Source organism: Acromyrmex echinatior, chromosome 18 (genome assembly GCF_024713525.1).
Source record: "Acromyrmex echinatior isolate Ae372 chromosome 18, ASM2471352v2, whole genome shotgun sequence".
Taxonomy (NCBI): domain Eukaryota; kingdom Metazoa; phylum Arthropoda; class Insecta; order Hymenoptera; family Formicidae; genus Acromyrmex; species Acromyrmex echinatior.
Genome location: NC_141869.1, coordinates 2,361,052 through 2,376,486, shown reverse-complemented (window position 1 = coordinate 2,376,486; position 15,435 = coordinate 2,361,052). Strand labels below are relative to the sequence as shown.

At 36.9% G+C, this 15,435-nt stretch overlaps 2 protein-coding genes across 5 annotated transcripts in view; one reads left to right on the top strand and one right to left on the bottom strand.

The window, feature by feature from the left end:
- LOC105147740 (kin of IRRE-like protein 1) overlaps window positions 1–15,435 on the top strand; it is a 447,481-nt gene that overhangs the window by 253,769 nt on the left and 178,277 nt on the right. The window lies entirely within an intron of this gene.
- The window catches only part of LOC105147689 (glucose dehydrogenase [FAD, quinone]), a 202,905-nt gene that overhangs the window by 119,635 nt on the left and 67,835 nt on the right, over window positions 1–15,435 (bottom strand). The gene's annotated exons all lie outside the window — the stretch shown is intronic.

The following is a 15,435-nucleotide window of genomic DNA, read 5'->3' as shown; positions in this document are numbered from 1 at the left end:
TTCTAATCAATCACATCACAATTGAATCACGGAGGAAGATCTGCAGATGAATGATTCGATCGACGTTCCTTCGTCGTCGTCCTTTCCTCTTTATTTTTTTTTTCTTTTCTCTACGTGGACGACCTTATCTGTTTGCTTGTGTCACTATCAATTCCGTCGCGTTTTCCGTATTTTTGTAGCGCGCGATATTGGTCCCGACGGAGAGCCCGATAGTTCGATACCTCGCGATACACTGAGTATTATTGCCATTCCTGTTTACCCCAACAAAACAAAGTACCCGGGCCCGTGCGTTCCATGGACGAGCGTGTGCCGTGTACATACACGGATAATAGCAAACGCGATGAGAACGTACTGAGGCTGTTTCTTCCTCTTTTAAACGTCGAGTAATTTCGACGGCCACCCATGTATTCCGGAAACGATCGATACGATGGCATTTACCGAGGTTGAAATTAAATTTGGTAGCACACGCGCAAGAGGCATTCCGGTAATATTACAAGCGGTCGAGTCAATAAATCCAGCTGATAGTATTGTACATTCTTGAGATAAACGCTCGTTTGTAAGACACGAGAGGTAGAAAAGCTTCGTAGTTCTTTTTTATATCTTGTCGCATTACTGTGAATGTTTTCAAGAAGCTAATAAAATGTGCAACGGAGTGCACATGCTTAACTACGATGGCCGGAATTATCTCACGGTTGCTATTTTTTCAGTTTCAACTGATGTTCCACTGAAGATCGATCACTCTCCAGCTAGAGATTAATATTACTTACACTCAGAGAAAAGATTACTTCGATTTAAAGAAATTTTCTTTGTTGTACGGTTAAAGAAAAAATTTCTTTGATTTAAACATTATTTTTTAAAATCAAATAAAATTTATTTGATTTAAAGAAATCATGATTTGTACGTCATTTCTTGGATTTGAACATAATTTTACATTAAACATTTCCAGCTGTTAGCTAAAAATTTTTCTACGTATCGGAGAGCCAGAGATTCGGTAAAAAAAACGAGAGAAGACAATAATTTCTTTAATCATCTTTTACATCTTTATCTAGAAATGAAAATTACTTCATGTTTTATGCGAGGATCGCGGTGACAAATAAACACGTCGAAAAACATATTGAGATTATTACGAGGCCAAAGCTGACATGTTCTACAGCATCAGATTGCGCGATGTTACTTATGTCGCGTGCACGTATATCCTACCTGTTCGCAGAACTGCATGACCTGTAATACGCCGCCGTAGCAAATCACGTAATAAAATAAACGATGGCGAAATGCATTATCCATAAAATAAGCGGCTGGCTGCCGGCAGCGCGCCGAGCTATCGCCCGCCCTGAATACGACGAGTGACGACTCGCCCGCAGCCTCCTCCCGGCCTTTCTTTACGGCAAGTTCCGCTACTTCCATCACGCGCACAACGACATTTGTAGAACATTCGGGGAGAGGGAAAAAAAATGCTCTCTCGTAAAACTGCCCGTTTGCGACGCGTGTCGCTGCGTCGTGAGAAGGAAACGTAGTATGTAGGGCGTAAAACGATACGTGCGTGTCCGTAAAAATGGAACGGGGTGGTATATCTCGGAGGCGAGATCGGTCGCCGCTATGTTATATAACGTAGCAAACGGGTTCAGACCGGAATGGACAATCTGTCGAAGTTGACGGTGAAGTCCTCGCAGTTTTCAGAGTTTCCGACATGCTGCGATAAAGTTGAAATCGAAATGTTATTTCGCGTATACTTTAGAAGCGGTAAAAAGAAGTACGTGATTTGGTTGTTTTACGAGACAGATGCTCGATGAAGACATTATAACGGAAAATACTTGACTCATGAAATTAATTAGAAAATGAATTTGTTCACATAAGTATAATGTAAATCATGAGCGTATCCAGAATTTTTTTCAAGGAGGAGGAATTCTATTATCATATAAACAGTAATTTTTTCCGTTAATAAATTGCTTTTTTAGACATTTTAGAGCTTATATCTCTTTCTCATTCCTTTTTAATGAGAAAAATATAGTTTCGTAAATCATAATACTTTTACTTTTTTCCTGAAGAAAGCACAGGCAAAATACAGTTATTAAAAATGAAATGTGTAGTTATGAATGGAATGTTCATTAATATCTCAACGTATATTCTGTAAAAACCTTGCGAAAATTTTCCTTATGTATCGAATATTCTGTGTGTGAAAGTTTTAACTAATAAAGTTTTAGAAATCACTTACATTTTGTAGTTATCCCAATGAGGAGAAAAAAAAATATTTTATGTGACAACAAAAAAATATTCATAGTAAAAGTTTGTATTTTTTATAATTAAAAATGAAACAAATATTGGAAGGAGATGAACCTCTCATTCTCCCTGGGTACGCTTATGATGTAAATTCTTACTTATGAATAGCGTTTAAATATATTACAGCTCTAACTTCAGTACAGTTACAAATGCTGCAACTACAAAGTTTAGATTATTGTGCTTGTTTGTCTGCAAACCGAAATACTGCGTCAATTTCAGAACAATTTCAACGATGATTTGAGTAACATGAGAGATACAAATTAGAGACGATTTTTTCATATTCATTATTTCGCAAAAGTTTCGCGTATAAGAGAATTGCGATGACAGAAGACAATGATAAAATTGGTCTTGCGTATGTCTGTAAGATTTTCCTTCTGTTGTTTAGCAAGAAATTTCAATTGAAGCTCTTTCAAGCGTGACAGTCTGGAGCTCTTTTTATAATATTCTCCCTTTGTATGAGACTTGCGTTAGCCTTTCAATTACTTCCGAGTTTCCTCGCTCTATTAGACTTTAATTTGCTGTATCTCGCTACATAAAGGAGACACTCTTGCGCACGTCTTCAGCTTTGCCTTCAGCAAATGATGAAGTTTATAATCTAAATCACGTTTTTAATTTTTCATTCTTGATTCAATTATCAACTGATTTGCAATCCGTTCGGAGGCAACCTCCTTTATATAGTCGATTAAGCATTTATCTTTTAAGTGAGGAGAAAGCTTTCAGAAAGCTTTTTGTGAAGTAGATTACCTATGAATTACGCATTAAATGCATACTTTCACTCATACTATTATTATCTTATTTCATCTTACGTACAAGTATAATTTTTGGGATAATACGGTAAAAATGATTTTGAAGTATCTAAAATTTTAACTAGATATAAATCTGAAAATAGTTTTGTTAGATCATCAAAATAAATATGTACAACATTCGAATTGATTGTTCATATTAGATCAGTGCAAAAATTCGTTTCCCGATTATTATTCAAACAGCTGCAATTTTGTTAAAAATAAAATAAAATCTAAGTTTTATTCTATCTAATGAGAGAATTTAAGAATCTGTTTTTTTAAATTGTAATATAATTTTGACGGAGTTATGAATAATTTAAATCAATATAACATCACAATTTATTTATTACCAAAGCGAAAATTTGTGGTCTTCAATATCTAATAATTATAATAATCATAATTGCTTACTGGAAATATTAATTAATACTCGCCGGAAATGTAGAGCTGGGCCATTATATATCGAAATGTGCACGACAACGACGATTTACTAATTCCGTATACACCTGCGTTTCCCATAAATTTGTCAGACTTTGGACATGTAGCTTTCTGGGCCTAAAGTATGCATTAATATTTCTCTTCGAGCCGCGAGCGGCCAGTTCAGAGGCGGTAGCTTCCGGTACTATCGAACAATGTCCACGTGCTGTTGGTTGTTCGAAACCAAGCGGACAGAGATGGAGAGGGCAAGAGAAATCCAGAAATAGAGAAACAGAGAGAGAGAGAGAGAGAGAGAGAGAGAGAGAGAGAGAGAGAGAGAGAGAGAGGAGAGACAGAAAGGGTGAGGGAGAACAGCCCGATAGGACAGACAGTGATTTCGCTGCTTACGCCTGACCCATTTCGCATTCGTACCACTTGCTGGTCGAAATACAGCCTCGTACGCTGTCGTGTGTTTGCGCAGTGACTACGGATGGCCGGTACGGGGTTTGCTAGAGGATGAGGCGGCGGTATGAGGAAAACGGAAGAGGACGGATCGTGGATGTGGAATATGAGCTGCGAGGGGGAGAGAGGGGGTGAGCGAACTGGCTCGCGGGGGATGCTCGCAGGACGAGTGCGCCGGATTATATCCGGACCGATTCTACCGAAATGTATCTCCGTCGTTGCGCCTGAGCACGTTCGGATGTGCGTGTGCGTGCCTGTCGCATACACTCGCCCGTGTGATATTGTTGCTATACAACGCGATCCGGAAATAGAGCGTATACAGACGCAGCTAGTAGACACGACGAAAAATCATTGCGTCGATACGGTTAGAAACTCTCTGGTTGCTGGCTTTGAAACGTATTTCCTTGCTTTGAATTATATTTCACTCGAATTATTTTGACAAGATTGAATAATAAAATCCGAGAGCAAAATATATTTAAATCATAATTTTTGTAATTATGTTTTTACATTCACCTATATTTTTATTCTTTGAATAAATATTAAAAATATAGGTTAAGCTCTTATATGATATTCAGTCACTCGGATGTCAGTAGTTAATAACGTATACCGGGATATCAAGTTTCTCTAAACAGATTAATTTATATAAATGTTATGTAGATTAAAAGAATATTTTAACGAATATCCCGAGAGAGAGAGAGAGAGAGAGAGAGAGAGAGAGCGCTTCTATATTTTTACCTTAACCAAATTATTGTTCTCTGTTCCATTAGAGTTTAATTTTCGAAATATTCTGATTAAAACGTATAATCAAAGCGCGAGAATACGCCAAGCAAGTCGATCGAGCAAGTTAGTTAACGAAGTGCCATTCAGTGAAATGAACGGTTACTCAGTGTAAACGTTAATTGGCACGATTTAACCTTAAATCTACCAATAACTGAGAGACGTAGGCACATCGAGTTGTGTCAAAGCAAATATGAAATAAATGTCTGAAAAATTAATACTCTAATTTAAATAGACATAATTACTCTTCCGTGTTAGCTTCAATATTATGATAAATACATATGCAATCGATAAATTTATTTAAACGCGAATTATATGTATAATTCAAAAAAGTAATATAAGAAACAATTCCATTTCAATTTCGTTACAAACGTTGTAATCACCGATGATGAATAAATCCGTAATAATATTTCATATATTTTTCATACAGTATTATTTTATATTTCAATCCCTAAATATTATTCTTGAATAATTTTCTTCTGTATTACGTACGTTTAGCACAAAATAGCGAAAATCGAATGGAATTAAAAAAAATATGCAAGGACATTTCTGCACGGACTTTTTTCTCTAACCGCCGCGGTTCTCAGCAGCTGAACTACTTTCCGAGCTGTCGCTCGAACATTTTGATACATGTTGTAGGACAAACTGCAGGACGGTGTGCGCGCATGCGCTTATTGAGATTGGCAAGTCGAGTGCAAACTCTGGACACAGTCTGACAGGAAGTTGGTATTTTAGGGGGTTGGCGCGAAGGATATAGAGAAAGAGAAGGAGGGATATAATGGGAAAGAGAAAGAGAAGGCATACTGTAGAGGATGCGACGGTTTAAAATTTCACAATCCAGCGGTAAGCGATACTCTGGACTAGGTTCATGAATATTTCAAGGTGTTTCGATACACAGGAAATAGGAATAGAACGTCACTTCTCCACCATACAGCGACAGTCATTCCTTTGTCCCGGTTCAGAGCTTCTCTTTTACCGCGAAACGCGGAAGTCATCCTCAAGGTTGGACGAGTGTCGAAGATATATTCGCTGAAAGCTTTAAGTGAGGATCATCGGATTGCTTTTGGAAATTTTCTAGAGGAAGATTCATATAGACTAGAAATCTTCACACTGCAAGTATGTAAAAAGTGACTTCAATGTATATGCAGTGTGATTAGCCTTCTATATAAAAATAACACATTACACTGCGTATAGAAATAGATTTAAACGTAGGAGTATAGTGCCATTTTTACATAAAAAATTTAATCACACGCATATATCAAAGTTACTGTTTACACACTTGATTTGTAGTGCAAATAAGAGATTATACACCATACGTGTAGTCCGCTTAAGATAGAATGAGATAGATTATTCAAATCTATCACGCATCTCATTTTATCTTATCCACCTATCTCATCTTTTATCTTAAGCAGATCTTGAAAAATATATCAAGCTAATCAGAAGCTGTCTAAAATAGTGTTCAATCTCTTGAGGATCTCTACTATATGCACTGATCGCTAAAATCGATGATCAATCGCGCGTATCTCAGTGGTTATAGGCTGAAAAAAATCGTCATGTCATGTGTATTTTTTTCCACGTTTCAGTGGTATATATCACGGCGAAGTGTTTTGACATTGGCGCTTGGACTCGACTGCACCGGAAACACATGCGAGCGACCTCCCCCCTGTGATATGACGACTCCTTCATTATTCATCGACGCTTTCTCTTATCCACTTTATCTTTCCTTTGTCGTCTATCATATATCGATCGGTCGTATGTCACAGGGGTTAAGTTTGTTCGCAAAGCGCCGTATCGATCGTGCCTTGCATCACCGTCCATTGTTTCGCCGCGCGGCGAACAAATTAATAGTTCGACACAATGTTTCCGGCGTCGATGGGGCGTTCGCGTTAAAACACGAGGACGCGTGCCGACATGCGCGCGGAACAAATGCTCATTATACAACGTTATTTATCGCTTTTTATAATCCGGTCGCGCGGATGGAGGGGTTAAGGGGGGGAAGAGGATGCAACGTGGAGATATCAGCGGAACCGGAAGAACTCGGGACAAACAAGTGCGCGGGAGGAACGGAGAGGGGAACGCAAACTTTGCCGTTGGAAATTTAATAATATCCTTCCGCGCCGGGGAATTTAAAGACTTCATAAAGTCGCGCCTTAAATGCCGTCGGCGTGTCTCGACCAGTCTCAAAAATTTCATTACGTTATTTACGACATTCCTTTCTCGTCTTTCCGTTTCTTCTTTTTCTTCATTTTTACTTTTATTTTTATTTCTGTCGCACGCGAGGCAGAGGTCCGACATCCGAAAACGGAAGTGACGACGCCGAAAGTGGAAGGTGGCATGAATAAAATGGATCCTTCGCGAGCCATCCGCAGGGTTGATCAAAGACGTGTTTTTAAAAAAAAAACATTCAGTTTTTTTAATTTAAAACATGTTTTTAATGTTTTATATATGTTTTAAATGATTTTAGAAAAAAATCATGTTTAAAAAAAGACACATTTTTAAACATATATTTATTATATTTTATAACTCATTTTTACTTTCAAGTATTTTGAAACGTTTCTAACGTCTACATTTTAGCACACTTATTTCCTCATTTTTCTTAAATTTGAGCGTATTATCACATGAATATATGTATATTTGAGTATGTTGTTTACTATTTAACATTTTATTTGACTGTATGTATTTTAAGTTAACAATTTAAACAATAGCATAGCATTTTGCTAATGTAGTCCTTTATGTGTATTGATTACTCACGACTACTTTTTTTGATTTTTATTTCAAAATAATTATTCCTGAAATTAATTGTAGTTCTAATATTAATCTATAGTTTACGTTATTATAGATTTTTAGTACCAAGCTCCCCCTATGCGAAAGATTTATCATTATTTCTCAAATATCCTGTATACTTAAAGTTACAAGTATATACATGTGAATGTATATATATTTGTATACATGCATATATTTTACAATACACTCTACTTTTTTGTTAATTTTATAAACTACTGTTTAAATAAAACTAACTTTTTAAGATTATTTTTATGGAAGGCTACATTATCCATATTTCTCTTCGATTCGCCACATTTTTATTAATAGTGTCCTAAGTAATAAATATTTCATAATTTTCAATCCAGAATCAATTCAACAACATTTTAATGAATGTAATTATCAAGTTTTAAACTTAAATATTCATTATTAACCAAGTAAACCAAGTTATCGTGTAAAATGTAACTGGATTCTCACTTTTTCCTCTACTGAATAGTATTAAAAACACATAAAAAGAAATAACGTTTTAAACATTTGTTTTAAATTGTTTAAAAAAAGCATATTTAATTTAATCTGATGTTTAAAACATGTTTAAAACATTTGTTAAAAAAAAAAAGTTTCAAACAAAATAACCCTTGCCATCCGTTCCTCCCCGCGTCCATCGCGAACTCATTCACTTGAATAATTAAGCGGCGCCGCTCGTTATTCAGTACATTAAATACAAACTCCGAAGTTACGCTATGCATATTGTCCGCCGACTTCCACCCCTGGGGGTGGCCCAGTGGGGGTGGCGGAGTGCTTCCAACCTTAGGTATCCCGCTTGTCAGGTATAAATGGCGGAATCAGTTCTACACATACTGGAGTCAGCAATCGAGAAGTGGAGGTATTTTACAAGGATACTCTGATGTAAAAAGAGACTCTTTAATAAGAGTTTATATACGAGCTGTAGTTTTGACTACAAGGTAGTAATTTCAAGATACAAAATCACGCGAGAAAGAAGGACTATTTATTGTTTCTTTCTCTTTCTCTCAGGAATTATTAAAACGTGGCGAACCAATAAAAAGTGACTTTCTTATGTCCAGATTCTTATTATATATATAGAATATCTCTAATGCATACATAGATGATACCGTTTTCTTTATCAGAGATTATTGGCTAATGTTGTTTTACTATTATAAGTAAAGAAGAGTAAGAAATATCAATATTTGCTTGTTTTCTTTTTCTCCGAGTCGCAGTTTTCTATAGTTTAGTAAAGGAAAAGCTCGCTCCAGTATATTATAGAGCTCACTGGCCAGAATTGGGAAACCATCCGCGTTCCTCGCTCGCACGAAAATCGCCATATATACATAATGCATGCGAAGGGCGGCCGATATTATTTTTCCGCGAGTACTATATCATGCGAGGAAATTACAAGTCCGCTTCAATAAGTAATAAATAACGTCATGAGATGGTGGTTGCGGCGAGAGAAAAGGGGAGGGAGAAAGAAAGGGAGAAAGGGATGGAGTTGTGCAACGCGAGACACGTACCCTTCCGCCACGGCCTGTCGTCCTACACCCTTATCTTTGCCTCTCTCTTTCTCGCGCCCCGCTCTTTCGCCTTCTGCCTTCGGCCTCTTGTATTTTTCGCCTTCCACGTATTGTTAGCATGATGATACATTGGATTCCCTTAACGTTTTTCACGAGGCAACTCCGAAAGGTATGCACATATCTATGCGATACACACCGTCATATATAGGACAAGATACACAGAATGGAGTGTAGAGTCTTTCGTACTTTCGAATTCTTCCCTCGAGTAAAGAGCTCAATTTTCTCCCAGTTCCTTCTCTCGCGCATCTCTCCTCCCTTCGCTCGACTTTCACCTTCTGTACCGATGTTTCAATGTTTCGCATTATCCTCGAGAGATTTGACAAGAGATCTAAAACACGATATCAACGATAAATATCTCCGCAATTAAAAATAAATTTATTGGATGCTATCTCGTTGGAGATAGATAATTTATTCACCGATTCAAAGTCAATTGTAGGTCAGTAGCGTACCTATAGAGTTTCCGGCGATAATTTTAGAAACCATAAAAGTAGAAATACCCGAGCAAAATTAATTGACGTAAAATTGCTTGGAATTCTATCAGTTTTTCTCAGAGAAAATATTTCGCCTGCATCGAACTATTCGCGAATGCTGAAGCAAAAATGCCAATCAACGATTCGGCTAAAGAACATTTTTTCCCTCTTTTTTTTTTGGTCTCGACTGTATACAATATGAGAAAGTCGTTGCAAATGGTATTACGGCTGTATGTGTGCCGCGGTAATAATTGCAATTAAATTACAGTAGGAGGTACGAGAGGTACGGGCGCGCTTCGCGTGCTTTAAAACTCATCGCCGTGATTTATCGTAAAAATTCCGCGTGCAGACGCGTGAGCGGGAACTTTCTTCTTTCCAGTCTCCGTTGCCGATGGTGTACAACTCGATATAACTGGCTGCGGAGCATCCTCCTCGAAGCCGAAGGTGTTGCAGACAGCTAGTTCAATTTCATGGCTTACACTGTTCCTCCATCCGCTGCAGCCTACCACGCGCCATCTTCCTTCCTCCTTTCTTATATCATCCTCCGCTGCATCTTCCCCCGCTGCGTCTTCCAGCACCCTTTAAAAACTTTTCTACTCGGCATCTTCGAAACTTTCAAATCACTTCCCCGTTTCCCTCGAGCTTTTTAAAAATTCATCCCCCCTCCACTCGCACCAATCTCCCCTGTCCTCTTCGACGAATTGCGCGATGGATCGAGCATCGGGGACAACTCGCGACGTGATTGGTGAACGCTTAATTTGTAATTGAAATGTCAAGGATTTGCGTGGCTTGAATTAAGTTAGTCGTGGCGGAAAAATGAACAGACGAAAAGACAAAATCGTCCGGGAGGAAATGATTAATATTTTCTGTTAAAAGAAATTGAAAAACTGGATATAATAGAGCTCAAAGGATACAATTTTTAGACACTCCTAGCATCAATCGGGATTCGACATCCGTTTTCTCGATTGAAATATTAATCGAGAAATATAAATGCAATAATTACAACTTCCTTTCATAAATTTAGACACTGCTAAATTCATATAATCAAATTATATCCAATTTAAACTAATTTTAATCATTTTTATAGGTCGCCACTGATGCTACTCAATACGATGTTGATTTTATTATAATATAACAATGAAGTTAATTTACCTCAAGAAAAATGTATTAAAAGACAAATCATATGAAAAAAGTGGCTTCAATCAAATTGACTGAAATTGTGATATTTTGTTGTAGATTATGAGATGTGTATGTTCATTAAAAGTTTCCTCAAAATTATAAAAAATGGATAGATTTTGCTGTAGCATCATTTGGAAGTTGCTAATTGGATTGAAAAGTATCTTTATCTGCTAAGCTATTCATTTTATTAAACTGCAGCTTAATACTGTTATGCACAGAATAATGAGAGGAATCAATTTGTATAAAGAAAACAGTTACATTAAAAAAAAAAAAATTATGCAATTTGCTTGCAAACTACATATATTTTTATAAGTTATTCTATGTTTTCTTTATATCCTCCGATTATAAAATAACAAAATATTATTTAATTAACGGGATACTATTGTTTTTTTTCTTTTTTATGTAACAATGTTTAATGAACACTTGTGAATACTTTTGTATTCTTAATTTTTATGAATTTTTGATATCTACTCGCATCGAGTTGTAGTATCTGCAGAATTTTAATTTCATATCTTTATGAATCTATAAATCCGACACGATTATTTATCGAATCATTGCATAACCCAGTTTCCTATTCACCAGACCAATCGACTGTACCATATAGATAGATACAGTTTCCGCAGGGAGTCGACCGTGGAGACTCAAATTTGCACGTTCACGGTCGAGCGGGTCGTTCCGCGCGCCTTATTCTCCTTTGCGAATTTAAAATCGCCGTAGACGCACGACGTCGCTCAACCACGAAACGAGTCCGGGAGTAGTAGTTCGCATGATCGATTATCGATAACTCCGGCCGGCTTGAACTTTCAAAAAAGTTCTCACAGTCCGTCCTACCCATCTTCCTCTATTTCCCTTTTCCCCACTTTAACTGTCCGTTCGCCGCTCCGCTCGTCGCTATTACCCTTTTCCTTTCTCAACCTCTCTTTTTGTCTCTTCTCTCGTTCGATATCCGCGGCCTGTCTCTCACCCCCTCTTCTACTACCTCGTTCTACCAACTGCTACCCCCTAAATGGTCACTCTCGAGGATCCACTTTGTGCTGGTACGGAACGACTCGATCGCGAGCGAGCGATTTTTCAGCCGTTTGACTTTCATTTCCTAATTGCCGTCGCAACAAGAGCTGTCGCACTAAGCTACGAACTGAGAACTGAGAATTCATCGTGATTTTCCCGGCTACATCGATCGCCGTCGAATACTTTTCATCACCCGCGGCCATGCGCAAACTCGCCATGAACGGAACGATGGACCAACGCACATCGGAAGTGGATGGTAGAGCTGATTAATTATTATTGCTGTACGATTACTTTCTGTATCAATGCGATTACTTAATCTGGTTGTACGCAATTGTACGCGACTGCTCATTTAGATTCGGAATCTGTTTATCTAAATTGTTAAAAGTTGAAAATTTGCAGAGAGTGACGAGTTCACTCTTGACAAAAAAAAATCTGTCGAATTCGAGAGAAAATCATTAAAATTAAAATCACGAATTGTGGAACGTTCTATGTACATTAGTTCTACGTACATTATACGTAAATGATATTTCAACTAACGACATAGAAGTCGATACGTGCAAGCTAATGAAAGCACGGAGAAGGGAAATTCTAGCATAGTATCAGACAAAACTGTAGAACATGAATAGCGCTTTAGATACCTGCATTCGGTTACGAAACGACGGGCCGAAACCATCATTCGACCGAATTAATGCGCCGCCGAGCTCATAAACCAGCTTGAAATGAGCGGCCGACCATGCGGAATATGATACCCCGACGGTGTTTCATTCCTAGAGATTTCATTGTGCGAAACGACTACCGAATGCGTGGTGGGATCTAACGGTATCCCACCGTGAAAGCATTCGGTTGCAAGTCTGTCCGTTGCGCGCATCTCTCCTCGTCGTCGACTTTAAAGATTCACGGCCTCTAAATCGACAAACGTGCTCTTTCCATGTGCGAACACATGGGACGCGCGCAAGAGACGGGAATGTAACAAGAATGAAAATGTGTTGCCTGCAGCAAACCTTGAAACACGTTTTCCTGGTGTCGTGGCTTAAGTGCATGCAGCGTATCGTAAAACGAACGTATGTTCCATATTATCCTAGAACTTGTCAAGGATAACATCGCCGAGAGTGGTAAATGACAAGAATATATTACGTGTAAAAGCAATTATATCCTTAACAAATAATGGTAGTAGTTAGGAAGAGAGCTCTAAACGATATTAATAAGTTACATTTAAACGGAACGAACGATTTTGCTAGAAATTCTGCTACAGATTTAAAAATAATGTTGTTAGACACTAAAATAATTATGCAATATTGCTCATCATTTTTTTAGTTCCCAATACAATTATTTTCAAATCTGTATCTAGTAAAAATTTAAATCTTTCAGCAAAATAATTTTTCCTATATTGACTTCGCATTGTGACGGCTAGAGACTAATTAATGGAAAATAAAAGTCCCGACGTCAAATTGTTTTAATAATAAATTAACAAATCATATTGGAACAAGTTAAATTCCATTTGCGCTGAATTCATAACAATGCTGTCCAGTTTAACGCTCCGGGATCAATACATTTCAGGGTTAGAGCTGCGGGATACGCGCGTATAGCGACGGCGCCTATCAGTCGACAGTGGTAAACCCAGCATTCGATCGGACTAGTAGAATAGAGACGTACGGGATCGACGGACGATCGAGGAGTCAAGGCGCGGCTTACACGGAGAAGAATCGATCGTACGTCTATCTCGCAGTCGTCTCCACGATGGTTTTCGATGTCCTTTGGTTCCGGCTTAATGATGCCTGAACTGAGGCTTAATCGCAGATTAAGTACTATCGAGCGGCATTTCAATGCGATTTAGAAAAAAGGCCAGGGCCGGTATGCAAACGATCGTCTTATATCACCCTTCGTTTTTTATTTTTATAATACTGCTCCCTTTTGGGCGTATTATATAATAGTTTAAATATCCTATTTAAATTTAAAAAATTTAAATAACAGAGCAATGAGTCAGGCACGAGTAGTATTACAATTAATGTATTGAAAAAATCAGATCAAAAATCCCAAATGTTTCAGATCACACTAAACCATTTGTTCAAAATGTTCTACATTATTTGGATTGTTCTACATTCGTACATTACCGTGCTTAATATTTACACAGGTAGAACGATTTTGCTGAAATATAAAAAAAGAATTTAGCTATATATAGATTCAAAAATTTAGCCAGATATAGATCTGAAAATAATTTTGTTAGACCATCAAAATATTTAGGTAGGAAACTCAAACTGATAGCGAGAATGTCAACATTTTTTGATGGTTTGACAAAATTATTTTCAAATCTATATCTGGCTAAATTTTTGAATATTTCAGCAAAATCGTTCTCTCCGTGTGTATAATAATTTTTACGATTCATCTCGTTTTTTGATTAATTGATGACATATGACATGAGACAAATGTCGGAATGTCGAGATGTATTAAGCGACGGTTTCGAATTTTCTGGTCAGGTAAAAAGGTATATGCCTGAGGCATAATAAAATTAAAAGATCTTATGCAGTAGCGTTATACAGATTTCTTGCTGATTTTATATTACTTTCTTACCCGCGGCTAGGTGAGCATAAAGAAAGTCCAAGCGAATGACATTTCTGCCACTCTTTGTTAATCAAGCATAATGCTGCTCGTGGCCCTTGTTAATTATAAGCTTTGCAGCACGGTTGACTGGCGTTGTGAACACTAAAGTTGCGTCGAGGTCGACAAATGTATATACGGAATTTATCAAACTTTACTCAGACGAGATTGAGTAACTCGTTAGAAAAGCGAGCCCTGGATTAATCAGCTGTTTTATATGCAGGTGTACTCTGCATGCCGCGAACGTACACAGAAAGTTCTAGTAATAATCGATAAGTGTTCATAATTGCGGGCTTATGCGCATAGATTATGTGTGTTGTGCGCGAGAAGTTTGTTAAGATACACGCAAGTCTTATTCTCACGAATCGTGTGTACGCTCTCGAATTATTAATGTGAAACGAGATATTCGGCGGAAAAGCTCGTTATCAAATTTAAATATCTTTCTATAATAAGCGATGCACATAAATCCTAATAAGACAGAGAGTTTGACAAATAGTCAAAAATATAATACGAGTAAACAACTTGTTTGGAGTAATTCAATCTAATTACGTTTAATAGTCGCATTCGTTATGTGTACACCATTCAAATATTTTTAATTTTGTCAGCTTAGTTTAATTGTGCTTAGTTATTTGATTATAATTTGAAATCACATAGATGTGACATATAAAATTGGTTTCAAACACATAATCTAATTTAGTAGCAGAGGTTATTTTGACATAATTCCATTTGAATATATATTCTAAATGTTGTTATATATGCCTTGAGGCATTACATATCCCTTTCACTAAATCTGTTACGATCGATTGTGCAGAATATGAGACAGATTTATCAATTGAATATCCAACAAATTATATTTATATGTATTTTATGTGAATATACGTAACCAATTATTATAATAATTTGTCATTTTGATTTGAATATTTAATATATTGTTATTTTGTACAACTTTCATCTTAAAGTGAATGAATGTTTTTTATATTGTTAGAGTAGCTAATTGATATATACGATATGTATAATTTATTTATTTATTTAAATATATATATATATATTAAAATTTTATTACAATACATTTTCAATAAATGCTAATTTTCTCATACAAACGTACCGATAATTCCATCACGAGAC